The sequence below is a fragment of the Pollicipes pollicipes genome, unplaced genomic scaffold (genome assembly GCF_011947565.3).
Source record: "Pollicipes pollicipes isolate AB1234 unplaced genomic scaffold, Ppol_2.1 Scaffold_6138;HRSCAF=7277_pilon_pilon_pilon, whole genome shotgun sequence".
Taxonomy (NCBI): domain Eukaryota; kingdom Metazoa; phylum Arthropoda; class Thecostraca; order Pollicipedomorpha; family Pollicipedidae; genus Pollicipes; species Pollicipes pollicipes.
In genome coordinates, this window is record NW_023596818.1 from 25,808,295 (window position 1) to 25,827,080 (window position 18,786).

The 18,786-nt window shown below is 51.1% G+C and overlaps 1 long non-coding RNA gene across 1 annotated transcript; it reads right to left on the minus strand.

Moving 5' to 3' along the window:
• Positions 1–9,728: 9,728 nt before the first annotated feature.
• Positions 9,729–18,702, minus strand: LOC119105898 (uncharacterized). Its single transcript, XR_005095080.1, has 4 exons — positions 18,386–18,702; positions 13,675–13,792; positions 12,367–12,660; positions 9,729–12,088 (listed from the first exon to the last, which is right to left on the minus strand). It is a non-coding gene; the product is annotated as an uncharacterized LOC119105898 (long non-coding RNA).
• Between the last annotated feature and the right edge of the window lie 84 nt (positions 18,703–18,786).

Consider the following 18,786-nt stretch of genomic DNA (forward strand, 5'->3'; position numbering starts at 1 on the left):
GTTCCAACCTAGATTTGGCGGCGCGGGGGGGGGGGCTGCCCAACACGAATAAAAACGAGTGGAAGTTTGGGATGGCGACTTGTCGCGACGTGCGGGATTAATGCCGCCAGCAGTTAACTAATTGGCACCGTTAGACCTAAAACTAGATAAAGACGATGCAACGAAATTACAGAGCATGGCTCTGAGAACCAGCAGTAAGGGTCTAATTAGGTAAGTGTCATATGATGATATCAGAGTTCGATCTGATGGTCTAGTAGGGATAATGCTTTGCAGAGAGGTGAGTCGAGCGAACGCGTATCTGCGTTATGACATATTCATTAATTAGGGACATATTTACAGTGTTTTTGTCGGACACAGCCTGGCCAAACCCTCTAAATCGTTGAACTGAGATGACCTGGACCCAGAATTTCCAAAATGTCCGTAACATTTATGTGGGAGAGGTCGAGAGGATAGCAGAGATGGCAGGAAAGTGATGCGAACCGTTCTGGAGATGCTAAAAAAATGTCACAGAGTCACTGATTCCTGCCTCCCCTCCCCTGAGGCCGATAATTAAAGTTGTTGATATGCCCTCGGTCCAGCATATCTTGAACCTCATACTTCCCAGAATGCGGCCTTATGAAATGAGTGGAATTGTAACAGGACCCCTAAAACCATCTATGTTTGTAATGATGTGCAAATATTCAACACTGCAGTATCTCGCAGCATCAAAACCTTGTCTAGTTCGCTTCGGCAACGAAAATAAACAGCACACTCGGCACTGAAAACCACGTCCACCTTACCACACACAACAAAAGAGCCCCCTGGCGGGCGCGAGCTCCTGACTAAATGTTGATTCGACCCTGTTTCAAAGTTAATCGACCACCTGTTCTTACACCAGCCCATTAAGATCGGTGGCCGACAGCTGTTGAGTCTTGCCACGGACAGCTGTCGGCTCCCGTCTGTCAACAGCATACCAGGGAATGAGCGCTTCACAGCACGAGGAGCCGGTGTTCATGGGCGCTCGCTGTGTGCACAGCCTGACATGCAGGAGATGAGCGCTCTCCACAGCGCATGGGGCGTACTGTCGAGGGATTGAGCATACAAGAGTATGCACTGTTAGCTCATATGTTGAGGGCTTCTGCGTACGCCTCTGGTTTGTGTCAAATTTCTTGCCGCCTGGGGCGCTTCCTTACACAACAATAATCCTGCGAAGCATTTTCCAAAGCGAAGGCCCGATGAGAGGCGTGTACCACTCGGCAGTGCTTCCGTTACAGCGGCGTTTTAGCTCACGGCGCTACGGCCGAGCACCATGAGTAAACGGGACACTAGCAATGTTTCAGATGTCCGGGATCTGTGCCCGTGGTATGCCATCATGCTATTATGATTTGATATGTTATCGTGATATTGCTGTCAGGAGTGTAGTTTCCTATTCAGTTGGGGGCTGCAGCTCCCCCCCCCCCCCCCTCCCATCCCTCAACTTAATGAATAAAGTGGACCAAACCCGTGTAGAAACCCGTTTGTTGGCGTCTTTCAGGGTAGTTTTTTTCACTGTCCGGCCCTACATTTCATTTTGCGAAACTAAGCCCCTGATTGTAATGTAATAACAGGCACTAGTTATATATGTATATACATATATATATATATATATATATATATATATATATATATATATATATATTGCGCAAGATTATGGAGAGCGTATTGCGGGCATTATAATGCGTTTCTGCCAATGCATATTACGATCGGCGTGATGCAAGAATTCTAGGGGGCCGTCACCCAAACATCCTTCTTCCCAGCTCTAGTTGCCCCACTCCGTCTCGGAGCCGGTAGCGGCCGAGACACAGCAAGGCCGGTGCCGTTGCACGAGCGCAGGTTGCAGAACCTCTGCCGTGGCTAGCTCGTTGGTCCCAGAAACCCAGCCACGCTGCTGTCGGCGATGCCTGAGGGTACCGATGGACATGTAAAGCGTTTGTAGCGGTGCATAGCCCTTTCTTACGCCTGTAAATGGACAGTAGCTCAGATTAGAGACGCAGCTTTCCAAAAATATCAGCCCGCAGCCCTGCCCGTCCCGCCTAGCTAGTGATCAAGCTCGCAGAAGCCCGCCTAGCTAGTGATTTAGCCTGCAAAAGTCCGTCATGATCTGATGCTGATCTACCAGTAGTTTTAAAACATTCATTTATTACAATATGCATTTTATCATTTCACCTTAATTTCAAACTTATACATTATATTGTGCATGTAATTGGCATCCAACTTGAGGTACAGAAAAAAATGCATTATTTTGTCTGCTAAAATTTTTGACCCGCAGAAGCCTGCAAGTCTGGATCATAATCCCGCCAAAAGCCCGTGGGTTCCTGCAGGTTAGAAGTCGGCGAGTTGGCGGGCTGAAAGGCTGCGTCGTCATTTCAGATGCTGAAAAGTGAGGGATTTGTGCTGATAACGTAAAATTCATTCACCAATCCTTTGATAGCTACCAAGTGTTTGCTACTGAGTCATAAATCAGACTGGTGTGCACACCGTAGCAAAGTCTGAGCGTGGCATAGGAGCTTCGGTATGTAAGTCCACCTTAGTTGTTTTCTCTGAAATTCATAGAAGCGGGTAGCAGAGACCGTAAAATTTAAGGGAGGCTTGGCTTTGCACAGCTGCTAAAACCTGCCGATGTTGTTGTTGCTAATGTTGGGAAGCCACCTTTAAAGGGAATGTTTTTTAATTTAATTTAAATTTAAGGGGAAAACACATTTGAAGATATTGAAGCAAGCTATGATGAAATAAGCTCACTTGTATGCATATGGTTTGTTTTAAGTGTAAACGTCCGCTCTAGACGACCCATTTTCAGGCAAATATGCTCCTCAATGTGTTATCGTTTGATTACGTCACGAAACGTGTTTACGAAGTCAGGGCCGCCGCCAGGCTGGCCGCGTCAAAGTTACCACTTTAGCAGACGTCCGATTCACTTGAAGTACTTCAACTTGCCGAGAGATGGGATTTTTCTGGTGCGTGTTTGGTGAGTTCGAATATCGTTTTGTTCTCCTGTATTGGTAGTTTCTCGTGGTGTTCTTGCATATTCCTCCGGGGCTGGATATTTTTACTAGCATTTACGCAGTTGATTATGGCGCTCTTCTTTAGTTATTCTATTCGCAGTACCGACATAGCTGGTACCGCTGCCCAAATTTTTCCCTCATGCAGCATAAAACGTCATTCGTGTTAAGAACTTGTACTAAACGCACAAACCTGCTTAAAACAAAGGTCAACTGATGTCCGTTAACGCTACGATTTGTACTGACGTAGATAAGACACGAACAAGTCGAGAGTCACATTTTTCTTGACCTTGAACATTACATGGCGATTGAGGTGGTGGCATTCGCATGACGTTTCTATGGTGTCACGCGTGCTCTGGTGATCTCTAAATAGCCAGCATGCTTGAAATAGTCTGTACAAGATTACAGGCGTCAAGCTCAGAAACAAGAGAGTTTTAAGCAGTGGCGTAGTTTAACAAAAGGAACTGGGGGCTGAACAGTGAAAATGACCCAACGTTCCTTCTAAATGTGCCAAAACACAGATTTCTCCGCAGATTTGGCCACTTTCTCCCAAAATTTGAGGGGCTGGAGCCCAAGTTGGGGAGGGGGGGGGGGGGAGGGAGGGCTGAAACCCCCATTCCCTAGCTGAGAAGGAAGCTACACCGCTGGTTTAAACCATAAAAAGGCATGGCTGTGACTGCACTAATGAACTCTTAAATGGCAAGCCCAGCTTAAACCCCGTACCAATATGGAGCGCTCTCACAAATGGCGAAATGTTGAAGTTAGGACGATTCTAATGAAACCTAATGTGTCAGGTGGAACCGCTCGTCATACACATGCCACAATCCTGTTCTTAGAAGAACAGATTTGATGCCTGTGGCCGGGGAATTTTATGACCTCAATGACAGCAACAGAAGATAAATTATCGATAACTGAAAGCTGGCACATTCGTGGCATTGAACTGAACATGAAATGTGGTTAGGCTGTCTCCGCTGATTTGAGGCTCATTCCTCTCCAAATTCCATCCGACCAAGGCATAAAGTATGAAAGCTATTTATGTTTAAAACCGCGCTTCGCACAGCTGCCTGAAGTCACTTTTACGCAGTCGAAAAATGCCCATACGTACTGAAAATAATACGTAACACCGTACCCGTTGTTTCGCTTTCAACGCGTTAAGAGAGCTACCATAAGTGCTTTGTTAGACGAAGCAGCGTTTTAGTCACAGTGTGCAACGTGTCTCGTGCGCCAAGAGTGCCTTAGACACAAACATAAGATCCTCGCATATTTGCAAAACATGGTGCGAGAGTTAGGCACCCGCCGCCCATCATCCGAAACCTGTCGCGGCCGCTGGCGTTTTAGCATCTTACATACAGTCTAGCCACTTGCCATGGGTTCTAGTGATCGCACAAGCTACTTCAAGTTTTACCCAATTTTAAGTTGAGGCATGAAAGTGTGCAAATAAATGGATGTGAGGATGCAGCGATCTTTGTTTTGGCAGATGCCTGGAAATGAATCAGGTGAAGTAGCATGCTTAACTTGAAGTTGGTGCTAAGCTCATAAATTTGGCTGGCTGAATAGGTAGACAGAAACTATGGTGTTGACATGTAGTTGACGTTTATAATGTGCTTAGACAGGAGCTTATATTCCCAAACTCTGTGGTGTGCTTTTACCAGCAAAACATGCCGCTGTCCCGATTTTCAACCCTGAGATGCAGAGTCACCTGTGCATAAATGGGATTGCTGGCCAGGCCAGAAGAAATGGTAGCTATGTTAGGATCAGACGGGTATTAAACAAATACATATTTGAGCTACTTGGAAGGAGTGAAAGCCCTAGTTTCCCATAGCAGCATAACTGAGTGCCACTTATATCAAGTTTTCAAAATGATCTGTTCAAATGATAAAAATGATTAGTCAATTTTCTGGAATATTTGACTGAGTTATGCTTTACACAGCCTGTTTGTGCATTGCTCTTAATTGAAAATGCTGCATTTTATTGGTCTAGAGGTTATTTTCTGAGTTTGATGTCTTCATTCAGTATTTTAGGGACTATTTAGCGATAAGTTCCATATGATTGATTTTCAATCCGTTCAATCTGTGTGAGCTGGTAGATTTGAAAATCCGGTCCGGTCCTAATCCATGTTTTGACGTAAATTTCTGATTCGGTCCAACCCGACCTGCGGATTGGCCCACAACCCGCGGATTGATCCAATCCATGAAGCGCTCTACCGGCAAGCAACTGACACGCTCTCCCCTTCCCCGCCCCCGCCCAGGGTAGGAGGGGGGGGGGGGGGGGGAGAGGCGCGTGTCAGTGTCATCCGTCAGCGTGCGTCCAGACAGTGCGTTTGTTTTTCTGGCGAACGCGGGGAGCGAGCGCCTGCCCAGCGCCGGCCTGGCCAGTCAGCTGTTTATTGCCAGTGCCCGCGGGTGCTGCGGGGCCAATTGACAGGCCGGGGAGAAACGAGCCCGCAGCGTGCCGTCGTGTTCGTTGATTTGAGTTGTGTCGACGGGCGGGCGCATCAGAAAACGTTGTTTGACAGGTGGAAATCCCTTGTCAGGTTCAGGGCATAAGACGGATCGAGCCCCTGCTGGGATCTTCGAGGAGCTAGATTTGTTATGAATTGTTGATGATGCCTAGGCTGCGAGCCGGCTCAATGGTTTTCTTTTTATGGGCACATTTGTACACACATTCATTTCTATGCATTCTGAGGCTAGCATCGTCGTTGTGGAAGGAGAGGCGGTGGCTGAAGTAAGAGCCAGCACGCGTCCAATGTCTGGGAATTTCTTTGAACGCTTGGGTCCCTTGAATTTCGTTACGCTAGGCTCAGATTTTTCTTTTAACAAGTTTTGCCTAGTAAGAAATGCAAAGAATGAGCGTTTTTGGCCAGTTCAACAATGATTGATCGTTCCGTGCTGGAGATATTCCGATGGTGTTGTTTGTTCAATCAATATGACATGTAGATTTTGAGCCACATGTGTTCGACCTAAAATTAGAAGCTGTTGGGAACGCCTAAGCGTTGCCTTCAACTTTCATGTTAATCACTTTCAGGTACGTTGAAAACGTCACCTGCCAAAACGGGTAGTATGAAGTCCAATGCTTGTTTTTCGTTTACGCGTGGACTGATAATGCGCTTGCAGTTGCAACTTACTTCAAGCTAAATCAACGCATCATCTTAAGTAAAGAAAAATAAGAATAACCTCATGTTCATAAAAGAACTAATTAGTCCAGAAAGAAGCACATAAAGCGAACATTGGATTTTATGGAACGGGTCGTTTTCTTTATTCGCGAATACTGGTGAAAGCCCACGGCTGAAATATATACACTTTTTTCTGGATGCCTAATTCGTTATATTATGAGCATAACGCTATTATTATTTTCTTCTCCATGTGTCGTCATACTGCTCGTCCTACTAGCGTTATATCATATCCGTTTCCCAAGCACCAGCTTCCTCCGTGAGCAAAGTCAAATTCATATGACATCCTTTGGTGACTTTCCTTGTAGCGCTCTGCCCGACTGGAGTTTCACCTAAACATATCTGTGCATTGCAACCTTACTTGTGAAATCTGTAAAGGCTTTGAGACATCACTTTAAAGCAATTCCTATTGGATTGGATACGATCCTCAAATGGAATGACCCTCTTGGGAATTTCTGTATATCTGAGGAATTACATTCGTGTATATTGTATTACGGTTATTTTGATGCCATCATGTCAAATTTAAATGGCACGTTGAGCTTGAAAAGTATTTCAAACTATCACTTGCATTGATGGTTTGCTGTTCACCAGATGCATGTCTGTGTCTGGAATTAGAAAGTACCCCGGATCCAGGAGCATCTATCCCCACAATTAGGAAAAGGATCCTAGATTTCGAAGGATCCCGAGACAAAATTCCTGAAAATGTATATTCCAGTTCGGAGCTGTTGCTAATTGAAACCTACCATTCCATTGCTGAAGTATCGTTCGAAGCGCTGGATTGCTTTCAGTGCTGCATCTCAGAATAACAATTGTTTGAATCGTGATTTCATTTATTTGGTCCTTGGTCATGATCGTGGGGCCAGATAGGTCAAACAGGGTCAAACTCCACATTAGTGTCCAAAGTGCCCCCAGACCGCCTCATGCAACCGCCGTGAACCTCCGCACCTGTTCTAAGGAAAAGATCAATGGTGTTGGTTTAAGGTCATAACCTCGTTTGACGAGTAGAAGGTCTAGGCGACCAAAAAACCCACGAGATTGCTCCTATTTTGTCCAAGTAAGCGCCAGGGATCACTCTAGGTGGTAGGTACTTAAAATTGAAATGTTCGCCTGGGTCGTCTTAGGTCAGCGACCCGTTTTGGTCTTAGGAAGTCCACGGGACATATATGTTGCGATCCCTGTCATTAATGAATTCGAAATGAGCACCAGAGACTACCATGTACAGCAATCTCGCGAGTAAAAAGGCACGTTAATTTTGACCTCGCTCTGGCCTTTATACCATTCAATTCGCTCAGTGACCTTACAAGGTGTATCTAGTTTTTGACACCAAAGGATCTGCGCTTCAGTTGCCTGTAGCTATGCAAGGACTGACGCAGCCACGCTCGAAAACCATTCCGGGAAAACCGTAGGGGGCTCAACCTGTCCCCCACCCGAGCGATGATATGCATGTATGATAAATACCAGAGATAAATGATACGTATGATAAATATCAGAGACTTGCAGCTAATTTTGCTTTGTTCTCACGTAAACCGTCTAGGAATGCAAATGAAGGGAAACGGGATGCAGTTTTTCAAAAAGATTATTGGGGCCTGTGCCTTACTTGGCAGTAATCAGTGATGCTGAGAGGCAGAGCAAGGCGCAAAGCCACATGTGGGTAGAACTTATGTGTACAACCCATGAAAAGAGCATCTGGAAGATGAACTTAAGATCACAATAACTGATCATTTTAGCAGATGCAATGCAAAATATTTGTTGTGATGGAGTGATGCCATCATCGAGCTCTGTCGTACATGCTCTGCTCTGATGAAGATCATGTTCTAACTGAAAACCCCTCTTCTTACTGAAGATGCAAAAAATCATTCACACACATGTGGTATGCCTTAACACATGACGCCAGGTTATTTGTGCTTGCATTTCACTAAGTAAACAGCCAAACCGGGTCTGATGCAGCTTTGAGAATGATTGTAAATTACTTTGTGCTCCTTCCATCTAATACAAAAATGCCCATTCGCTAACGGAGAATGTTGCTTAAGTGCCGCGGAAGGTTAGAGCGAGCATTTACACCAATGACAAGACGCTGTTGAAATTTAAAACGCTCAAAACACAGGCATTACTTATAAAATATCAAAACTTGGTTTTGAGGTACCTGAGAACATGCAGGGGTTGAAAATTACAGTTTTCAGAGCGTTGTGAGAATTTAAGGGTGTGAAGAGTGGTCTGAGAATTTTTGAACAGGAAAATGGCGTATGACGCCTCTGACAACCCGCGATCAACGTACAACAGCACATGGTGTCGGATTTAGAACACGGTAACGTAATCCGATGGTCCCCCCCCCCACACACTATCCCCCCCCTCCCCACCACCGTGCCCCATTCCCACATGCCTCCGACCCGGATCAGAGCTCAAAAGGCGGACACACTGGCACGTGCCAGAGGCATTACGTATCGTGCGCAGTCTCTGACACGCCGCTGCGGCACCGCGCAGCATTATTGTCGATGGCCCATCGGCGGCCGAGACGGCAGCGATTGCTGATTCATCGTGTCAGAGGCTGTCCATTAATCATAACAGCCGGCTGTGTGCTGACGCGGTTGCGGTGATGCCGAACGGACGCCGTCGGTTGCGCGTCTGCTGCTCCTCGACGATCAGGACGCAGATCGCGCTCAGGACGAGCCGGGGTGGTTGAGTGGATTTTCTTCATAGGCGTCCGTAGAAAACATGATCTCGAGATCTGCACCGAAATTCTGAATTTAGAAATCGAATCCAAAAACCAGCATTGTCACGCATTTCTTAAAGGATTCGTCATGGAAACTTTCATTGCAGAGTCTATGACATTTGGCTAACTGAATCCTCATGGTTCTCTGCGCCAGTGCAAACGTTGTCGAAAGACCTCCCTTTGCTTACACAGATACATTTGTTTTCTGTATAGCCAAGTGTTTATCGTAATCAGCCGGATGAGCGGTAATGGTTTTCAGGCAGCTGTGGCGGTTTCTGGGGCCCGGTAGGGCGCTCGGAGTAGCACAAACGTACGATGGAACCGTGCGATCCCGGACTTGGCGAGCTTTCCTTTAAAATGTGGAGGATTTGTTGTTATAAAAGGAGTTGTATCAGTTGTATCATCGAATGCTAGGCTAAGTTTGTGTGTATTGCGGCATCACATGCCTTCATGCATGCACGTGACAGGCTGCGATGGCCGCTTCGTTATGGCGTACCTCATTACTTCACTTTCGTGTTCCAAAGACTGGAACAACCTGGCGGGACCTGAGCTTTATTTGACAACAGATCATCAGTTCATGAGAATCCCGGCTTGTTGAAAGTTGTTGTTAATGAGACGTCGCTTCCTAAGGCTTGAGCGAAAAACTTGTCCTATAAATCAACATGTCGTCGTTGAACCCTTGGCATGCATTATACACATTGATCAAACCGTATCGATTTTGCTTGTGGCAAACTACAATAACTCCAATCAATGCATTAGCTTTCGGCCCATAATTGGCGATTAAGGCAAGCAACTTTCAAGGTTTGGCTGAATCCTCTTGTGCCGTGTCACTGCGAATGGACAGAGGTTTGCTTAAAGATCACAGCATATGGAGTGAATGGGACTTGTCACAATATCATGATGCCGGTAGGATTATACCGCATGCACTTGCCTTGAGTGTTGGCTTTCAGTGCGGATGAGATCTCAGAATGTTTCTTGTTGGCGCTGTTTTTGGATTTTTAACAAGGAAATTAACGAACATTTTCAAACATTTCCGGTCTGACTTAGTTTCACACGAGGGATAAACAGCTTACAGCTGCAAATGTTTCATTCGGGTCGAGTTACTTGACCCAAAGCAATGTGTGGCGTGACGTACACACACCTGCATGGTGGCCGACACAGCAGGGCGCAACATCTGACATGCACAGCCACCGCCGGAGTTCCCTTGAGGATTATGGGGGTTAGGTCCCCACCGATTTCACGACTTTGGTAATGGCGCGCGACGCACTCGACCGCTGAGTTCCCATCCCCGCCTGTCCAAATCTCCGCTACCGCCATATAACCTTCATGTTGCATTGGCCACGCTAACTTGAAGGGCCGTTTCCGTGCCACTTGGCAACACATGTATTTGCGTCAAAGTACCCACGCAAATAATCAAATCACAAACTCGTGCAGCGAGAACCAGACTGCACACGATGCTCGCATCGTTCTCCTCACATGAAACAAGACGTCATATTACGCGATATGGCACATGAGCATGACGTTCTGCGACGCATGTAATCAACTGGTGAACGCTCAACGTGACTCTACACTCGTAACCTAGTTCACATCGATTCCTCTGCACCCACGTGCGGTTCTTAACCCACGAATGAACGAATAAACCGAAGTCTGCTCGGCACATCGGAACAGCACGCGCGAGCAACAATGACACATATCACAGTTGACAAAGCCAGGACCCCATCTCACGCAGCAACTCAACGGAGCACCTACACTTGAGAACACGGCGATCACGGCGCTCACCTCCGACAGCTGGCCAGCGAGCGATGCTGGACTTTTGATGCGCAACACATTGTACTCAGCCATCACAGGACATGACGAACACGCTGCCCCATACGATTGACTTTGGACGTTCGGCCCGAACACGAGCTTGTAAGTACGCGACTACGACAGGCGGCCCCGCCAAATCATCTCGAAGAAGCAAATCACGGTGGTGGCACGATTCGGGGTCAAAACGAGCCGTAGCCTGCTCCTCAGATCCAGATTTGGCGCTGGTGTCGGCTCCGCTCTCTAAGTCAAGCCTGCATCCGCCTGCAAGCCCTGCCCCTCGCCGGCCGAACAGCAGCCTCGCTTCGCGGTGACCTCTGACCTCTGACCTCCAGCGACCCAACCTGACCTCGCAGTGACCTCTGGTCGGTACCCCTCCATGCTGACCCCACTAGGAGCCACCAGTGCAAGGCACCCAGCTGTGCGGCTCGCACATGTCTGCGCAGCTTTTGAACTGAGGCAAAACTGACGACTCCCGACGACTGTCGACCATCACCTCCCCTGGCCGATCCCACCCAGTTCGGAGCGGAGAGGCACGCGCGGAGCACCTGATCGAAATGGCACGAGTACCGCCGGCATTTACTGCGCTGATCACGGACCAGGGCCGCTGGTCGCTACCCCGGCAGCTGGGACCAGGGGCGTATTCAAGGTGGGCACTAATGGTGTCGCACCAACTACCACTATTATCAAATATGTAATGCATTGATATGCATGTGGGGAAATGTCTACGATTAAATAGTCAGGGTAGACGAGTAAAAACAAGTAGATTGCAATAATGCGACGATGTCATATGCCATGCGAGACTTTTTGCGTACCTCAAACGCTCTAAAACGGACTTTTCAGTGAACAGTTTTTAGTTCTGACCCCCTTCCCCATTGAGAAATCCTGGATACGCCCCTAGCTGGGATGGTGGCCTCTGCGAACGCCGCTATGCCGCGTCGCGGCCAGTCCGTGCCTCGTGCCCGGTTGTTTCTGGCCGTATCCGTTACAGCCCTGCCCTAGCGCCACGTGGCTTCGTGCCTCCCCCAGCTGGACACGACTCCACGACGCTTCGTCCTCGCTTTAGGCGTGAGCACGCCTGGAGCGCGAGCGCGTGCGGAGCAGCCGGACGTGAGCACGTGCGGAGCAGCCGGACGCGACCACGCACGGAGCAGCCGGACGCGGACACGTGCAGAGCAGCCGGACGTGAGCACGTGCCGAGCAACCGGGCGCGAGCACGCACGGAGCAGCCGGACGCGGACACCTATGCAGCAGCCGGACGCGGACACGTAAGCGCCAGCCGGATGCGGACACGCACGCAGCAGCCGGAAGCGGACACGTGCGCAGCAACTGGACGGAAGACATCAGCTGCAGGTCTTCCTGGCGGGAGATGTCGGCTTGGATGTTCGTCTGAGGAATCGCACGATCGTTAGGCAATCCGACAAATGGCCCGACGCGAAGAATGTTGGAGCTTAGGAGGCAGCTACTCAGGCGCCCAGAACAATCTGTTATCGGTAGTTGAGCAATTCAAGGAGCACCACTGGAAGCAGGACCGCTAGCAAAATGACACTGCACTGGCAATGGGTCAAAATGCGGAGGCTAGGACCTGCTGCTGCTTGGACGACGCTCTCCAGAGAACACTGCTGGGACATTGGTTCCTTGCATCGGAGCAGCGTGCGACCTCTTACCTGACCACGGGTGTCTCCAGTAGGTCTCCACGGAGATGGCCGTGACACAGGAGCGCCAACTGATCTCAGCTGTGTGCCAGCCGACGTCTGCCGCCAGTCAGCTGATGTCTGCCGCCAGTCAGCTGATACCCGCCGCCAGTCAGCTTGCTGATGTCTGCTGCCAGTCAGCTGATGCCTGCCTCCAGCCAGGTGATGTCTGCCGCCAGTCAGCTGATACCCGCCGCCAGTCAGCTGGCTGATGTCTGCCGCCAGTCAGCTGATACCGTGGCGAATGGGACCGCCGCAGTTGAACCCCTGCGAACGGTGATGGGTCCGCTCGTATCCGGCAGCCGACATTCTTACGACTCGTTATTATAGACAGAATTCTACTATATCCATTGCAATGCGCCTGCAAAGCTTCTGCTCCGACATGGATGAATGATGGATAAGTATGCTAACGGTACTGGTACTTCGCCTAACTGCTTATTTTAAAGCCAACACTCCTTGGCAGAAAAATGGCCACGGAAGTAGAAAACAGCTGGCTGAATGAGACAAACGCAGGAATCAAGAGATACAGCAAATGTTAACGCATGTGACTAAAACGAATTGTCCATTGGGGAAATCTCCTAAACAAAGTACTCCTGCTGCGCATTGAGACTCGAACCTACGACCTTTCGTTTGCGAGACTGGTGCTTCACGAGTTGGCTGTCGCGTCCATGACATTCCCATCTAGTATTGAGCTGGTAAGTTTACGCCTGGGTTGACAGCAACGACAGCAGCACAATCACCAGTGAGAGCTCGCAAACAATCAGCCATGCTGTGATGTCTCCACCGGGTTATGACTACGTCTTTGTTATGTCTGCCGGGCAGTTGCGCTATTCCAAAAGTACCCATGCTTCTCTGTTCGCAGAATATGCTGTGAAGCGCTTACAAGAAGAGACATGTAAAAAAGCAGAAACGCGCAAGGACTGGGATTTTGACGCCAGTCAGTCTCTGCAATAGCTGCTGGACACAATGCTCCCTACGTAATCAGATAAGCCCCTTCGTTGTAAAAACCACAAAATGCGACACAGGTAGGTGTTTTGGACAGGCGCCCCGTGACACCGGACAAAGTTGGTGTCGTTAAGCCTCTGATAGTGATGTACGGCCTTACATCGAGGTGACAGTGGTGGCGCTATCGCGCGCCGATCTTGCCAAGTAATTGGCAGGATTAATTTCCTGCAGCATCGTGCCGTGGAAGGGTGTTAAGCTGAGAAACCACCCGGCCAGCTCTGTCGGGCGGTGTCGGTCGGCCGGCCGGCGGTCCACGGGAGAGAGACGGCCGCTCACCTCAGTGGGCAGGAGCGCCCGACCGGAAGTCAGGTCAGAGGTCGGCCTGCCGGGCCGGAGGTCACGCCCTCACACGGGCGACACGTACTCGGCCGGCGGGACGGAGCCGGAACTACCGCTGAAACGGGAGACGAGACTAGTAAACGGAAATACAAGACTGGTGAACGGAAAGGTACGGCTGAGGAACGGAGGGATGCGCCTGGGCAGCGGAGAGCCGCGACTGGTGAACGGAGGGCCACGGCTAAAGAACTGAGAGACTGCTGAACGGAGAGAAGACTGGGAAAGTATTATTGGTTGACGGAAAAACAGCCGCTGATCGAGGTGAGAGGAGTGGTGAACGGAGAGAAGAGGCCGCTGGTGAAATAACGGTTAGAGAAATGACGTGTGAATCCGTTCCTTCGTTACCAACATTCGCTGAGAGCTGACCGGGAGCTCTTTGTCGCGCTGCACCTCTATACTAACCCACCCTGCCAAGATCTACGGATCCAAACCGCCGAAACGAGCCGCGAGCAGCCTTCAGCAGCGTGAAGCATCCGTCGGTCATTACGCGCAGCGTGCACGGCGGCCGATTTTTAACTGCGGTTACGTTGAATAATGCCACCTGTCGCGCTCTCGTCGCGGCCGCGTCTGACAAGCTCTCGCGTGGCTGCAGTCGGCCGCCCTGCGAGCCTGCCATCAATCTCGGCGGCACCGCGCGGCGTCTCGAGCGGCGCCTGGCGCGGAGCCTCGCCCGGCCGCCGTCGGACACCAGGCCACCAAATGTTGCCGTGCAGCGGCGGGACTGGGGCGCGACCGGCGCTGTCCCGGGGCAAGGGCGCGGGAAGGACGCTGAGGCGTGGGGTAAAACAAACAGCCCTGGTGCTCTCGGCAAAACCGGGTAACAGGAAAAAGCCGAATTCTGAGATACAACACAGACCATGTGGCGTGACGCTGGTCAGCTGGCGTTTTTCAAGTAACCATTTGGGGTCAACTAGTTTAGAGAAATCAGATTAATTCATGGCAGTTTTAATCGATGAATTTTATGCACACGGTATAAAGTGGTTTCATTTACATGCGATTTGATCCCGGAATGCTGCACCTATGCCACCTGACCATGTGGGCTGACGTTCTGTTTACATCCGTCTTTTGCCAGCTGACGTATCTTGGATAGCCGTTCTGGTGATAATTAGCATACAGAAAATGACATAAATCTAAGACAGCTGAAAATGTCAGAATGTATGCCTACAGAGTGCAGCATGATGCGATGTTTATCAGAAATGAACTTGAAGTTGCGGCTGCGATGTTAGTTGAGCGTGTCAGCTGACGTTTTGTTTACATTTATGGCACGGCCGCTTCTGGGCATCTCCGGAATGGAGGACCAAGCATCAGCTGGCGCGGAATTGTTTTGATCCAGGCTGTCGGCGTCACCCCGTGCGGAACGTAAGTTACGCTCAAAGACATTTTTCTCATCGAATTTCGGCAGCTTTGCTAACAGATCTCAAAGACGCTCGTCAATTTCTGCATGCCTTTTAAAGTATGTGTTTGTTTACCGTCAAGAGCAAAAAAACTTTACGGAGCACTCATGTACCATGAGCTCACTAGCTAACATATCTGAGGCCCTACACGCCGAGCGCACACGGTCCACGGTCCATTGTCATGGAATGTCCCTGTAGCGATACGAGCCACAGTTCGTCTAATACATCGTGAGTCTTGGGCCGTGTCTGCACTGGCCTCTAGCGCGGCCTGCGGTGTGTACCACGTGTTCCGCACTCAGCCGCATTGACGTCTTTACCGCAGTTTGCAGAGTGAACGACACTCACTCGCGTAGAAAAAATAGCGGGCTTTTCGGGCCTTTCCACACACCTTTCGGGAAAGCTTAGTGTTAAACCTGTGGTGATACATGGGAAGAATTGGCTTCGGAGAGGTGCTGGCCCACCCTCCACTGACGCGTCCCTGCGCTCCTGCTGTCCCGGATCACTGCAAGTGCAGTTTCTCCGGCGGCGTCAGAAACGTCGCATGTCCGCGCAAATCTCAAGTTAATACGCCAACCTTGGACGGACATTACACGGCGCGGAGGGGGCTAATCCCACTTGCAGGAATCGCACGCGTGCTCGGAGCGCGGGCTCCCGTCCACTGGCGGCCCGCGTTGTCCTCAGCGCGGGGTCATGCGCCGCGCTGACCACAAAGCTCTTGGTGCGGACCCCCAACAGCGCTTCAAGTGGTCGGCAGCCCGGGCCAGTGCAATCAATCGCCTTTAATCCCGCAACACGCTCGTCAGTTATCTGATGGGCGCCCGGTTTGTATTGGCAGGGATGCCTGCGGCGCCCGTAACATGCAGCGCGCTAGCGACGATTGGCCCCTGCAGTGTAAACAATAACACGCTTATGGCTAAACTGATAAGAAGCAAGCGGACATCTCTGGCAAACATTCCCACACTCGGCCCTGCCGGCCGTCGGGCTTATGCTCACGAAGATAACACGCCGACGTAACTGGCCTTATGTGAAGCACATTCTGCGATCGCTCCCACAGCTCATCGTTGGCATGTTCGTTTCACGAAGAAGTGCAAATCGCGAGCGTTAGCTCAGTGATGAACTGCCTGCAGTGCACACTAGCTAGTTTTATACAGGTTGCAATGCACCTGTGTCGTGGGAATGGACCAAATAAGATCGGTTGAATTCTCAACGTCCCGAAGCGATGCACGGCTCAAACGCAGCCTTCAGCTGGTTCTAGTTAATCACAGCCTTCCCACAAACCGGACGTCTCCTACACCCATGAGCCAAGCCGCAGCCCACGGCCCGCCGCGTCGCGCCCCGCGAGCCCTGGACGTGTGCAGCGCGGCGCGCCGCCGTCGCGCCGCTCGACTGGCCGTGCCGCCGTCCCGCCGCCTGCACCGCGACGCGCCCGCTAATGCAGCCACTCAACATTGCACACCATCGCTGCAATAAATCCTGCTCATTTGCAGCTGGAGACACGCGGCGACGCTCGCCGGCCGGCGTGACGTCATCCGTGGGACAGCGGATCACAGACGACGGACGCGAGCCGCAGCCGAGCTGACGCGGGACAACAGCTACGGGGCACGTCCTCTGGAGAACCCAAGGAGAGCAGCGGGCCGCGGGCCGCCAGAGCTAGCCTCCCCAGCACGGCCAGCGTTCTGTTGTGTTTCATTAGGCTTGGTGTTTTGAGGAGCAATGGCCGCAGAGCTTGCAGCCTACCCCTCCGGGGTTCGTGCTGGATCTGCCCTTGCAGACATTCATGCTCCAGGCGTTCGTTGCCACGCGACATCCATAAGCGCAACGTCCAGTTCTATAAGGGTGGAGCATGGTGTCCGTTCCCTTCGGTGACGGAGTCCACGGGTCCCTGCTCATCGTTCCCGCGCCGGCTGCGTCCCAAATTTCAGCTCGAAGTGGCGAGTGCTGGCAATACGCCGAACGCTTGCTCTATAACGTCGTTTAACCACTACTTCACGGTATGTTGAAAGTCAATAACTTGCCATAACAACGATGACTGACAAAGAATTGGGAGCTACAGAGACGAGAGGGGGATGGCTGACCTGCGATGGCGTCTCACGAGGGCTGAGGAATCAGCGCGCCGCCAGGGGGCATCTGTTGTGAGGGGTCAGCGGGGTCACCACGCAAATCGGCGGAATATCGCGTATTACGGATGAGCGTGATGTAGCACGCTGTGACCATGTCATTTTCTCGTTACGAAATGCAGCCGACGATGTGCGATATGGACATCGTCAGCACGCATGCCAGCGACGCCGCGACGCCCACTTGCGATAGTCGCGATATCACGCTTGCGACGCACCTAAGGACTCCAGGGAGCCGTGCAGAGCTTGAACGTCTTGGGAGCAGGGCCGTGGACTGGGCCGTGACCGGCGGCGGTCGTGCGGGACTGCATGGAATAAACCCCCCCCTCCCTCCCCCCTCACCTGACGACTGATGGAATGAGCGGAACGACGCGGCAGTGCGTGTGACAGCGCCGTGGAGCAGCCGATGGGCCAGTCAGACCTCTACACAGACCCGGGCGTCATGAACGGCACCTGAAGCTTAGGCTAGTTGGAGCTAGGTGCTGCGATTCGAGCGGTAGCCTATGTACCGATCCCTTCGGCCTGTGATGCATGCATCATGCTGTTCTGCTTTTCCAGTGCAGTCGTGCCACGGCTTTATGAGATGTGATGATGACGATGATGACCATGTAACTGCCAGCAGGGGAGATTTAGACTCGCTGTGTAAGGCAATACGTCTCTAGCTGGCAAACCATCCAAGTAACTTTAAAACACCAGATAGAACTGTGCAGTGGACAGCAGGAGTCAGGAAGAGCTGCTGTCACACAGATTAACAAAAAGTGAAGAATTACGCGTAGGGCATTACATGGAAAACCACACCAATCAAAATGCAGGGGACGGTGCAGATTCTGGTTCAGCAATCACTTCACATGCTGCAGAGAATTGTTGTGCTGAATTCCATGCCTGTTTTTGGAAAATTTGGTTTCGGACCGCTCCTACGGAATTGTGATCCTTCTTAAGGTGATCCTGCAGATGATCCTGCTCAATACACATTATTTCACATATTACGTCTCTGTGGCTTGTTTAGACCGGCACTGATTTCACATGCTACGTCTCTGTGGCTTGCTTAAACTGGCATTGCATGATACACCCAGCAATGACAAGACGAGCTCATTGCATGATATTTGCTTGGGAGGGAGCCACAAAATTTCCGACAATACCTACCCTTTGTATGGGGCGGCGTATGAGGTCATCTCCACAGGCATCTGTTGTCGCGCCGCCTGCTGACTCTGCTGCACGTGCTGCTGCTGCTGCTGCTGGTGCTGCTGAAGGTGGTGCTGCTGCTGGGCCGACAGCTGCGTCTGGTACACGTCCGGGCGCCGCTCCAGCGTCGACGGACGGGTCGAGCCCAGCGACGAGCCCGGGTAGGGACCGCCGTAGCCCATGGCGCTGCTGTTGAGGTGCGCCAGCTTGCTCAGCGAGCTCATCTGGCCGAGCTTGAGGCTGGGCGGCGTCTGCGGCGGCGTGTCGGTCGGCGCGTCGCTGTACGAGCCGCCGGCGGCCGGCAGGCTGGGCGGCGGCGGCGCTACCATGCTGCCGTAGCCGCCGCCGCCGGCCGCCGCGCT